Raw genomic sequence first — 1,494 nt, forward strand, 5'->3', positions numbered from 1 at the left:
GCACCCCGGGACAGGGACGGGGCACCCCACAGCGCGGAGCTGCCCGGCTCCGAGGGGAGGGGGCACAGTGAGGGCCGGGGCGCACACACACACTGCTCACACACACACTGCTCACTCACAGACACTGCTCAAACACACTGCTCACACACACACACTGCTCACACACACACTGCTCTCACACACACACACACACTCCTTACACACACAGACACTGCTCACACACACACACACTGCTTACATACACAGACACTGCTCAGACACACTGCTCACTCACACACACACACGCACTGCTCACACACAGACACTGCTCATTCACAGACACACACACAGACACAGACACTGCTCACACACGCACTGCTCACACACACACACACACACACACACACACGCACACTGCTCACACACACACACTGCTCACACACACACGCACTCACCCTCTCACCCTCACTCGCACGCTCCCGCATCCTCACACTCCCGCAGCCCGGCACGCCGCGCTCCGTGTCCAGGCACGGTCGGCGCTGGAAGCCGGGCTTGCCCAGGGGACACAGGCATGGCCGCAGCCCTACGTGCTCAGGTGACACGGGGGCAGGACACGGCGGGAGCAGGCACACGGACGGGCGTTCCGCCTGCTCCTGGCTCCGCAAGGGTTGGGAAGCCCCTGCCGGGCAGGCTGTGGGCACGCACACACCTACGGCCAGGTGTGGGACTGCAGAGTGAGGGGGTTTTCACCCCTCTGACAACGGGGGATTTTGAAAGGGCTGGATACGTTCAAACCTTCTTCAGATGCAGCTTCCGATCTGCCAAAGCCGGAGAAAACAGCTAAACAAACACTCGGAAGAGAAAACGCTGGGAGCCCGTGTACGGTACAAGCGACACTTCACATGCAGGGTCAGCCCCTGCGGGAGCAGCAGGTCCTGCAGAGGCCGTGCTCTGCTCCGTGTCTGCCTCCTGCCCCAACGGGCAGCTGGTGTCTGCTTCTCAGCTGCTCCACAGCTCAACCCCGAGACAGTCAGAACCCTTAGACAGGGCTTCCTGCAAACTCCAGGAGAAGTTATTTGTAGTTTCTGTATATGATGTTCACGAGCAGCAGAAACTCATGAGCCTTTTCAACAGCTTAGAGTCCATCTGCCTGACACGTCCATGACCAGCAGCCTCACCGTGTTGTGCATCCCTGGGTTATGCAGTCCTGCATCCCTGGGTTGTGCCCTCCTGCATCCCTGGGTTGTTCATCCCTGCTTTCCTGGGTTATGCCCCTTGCATCTCCGGGTTATGCACTCCTGCATCTCTGGGTTATGCATTCCTGCATCCCTGGGTTATGCACTCCTGCATCTCCGGGTTATGCACTCCTGCATTCTTGGGTTATGCTTCCCCTTAAACCACTAACGACAGTCTGGGCAGGCACAGCTGACACGGCATCAGTGCCTGGAATGTGTCCTTCCTGAACACCTGCCCTTCGTGCCAGGTTTCCATACCCAGAGCCTTCCAAAGGGAAAT

This window comes from Onychostruthus taczanowskii, unplaced genomic scaffold (genome assembly GCF_017590055.1).
Source record: "Onychostruthus taczanowskii isolate IOZ18803 unplaced genomic scaffold, ASM1759005v1 scaffold19, whole genome shotgun sequence".
NCBI lineage: Eukaryota > Metazoa > Chordata > Aves > Passeriformes > Passeridae > Onychostruthus > Onychostruthus taczanowskii.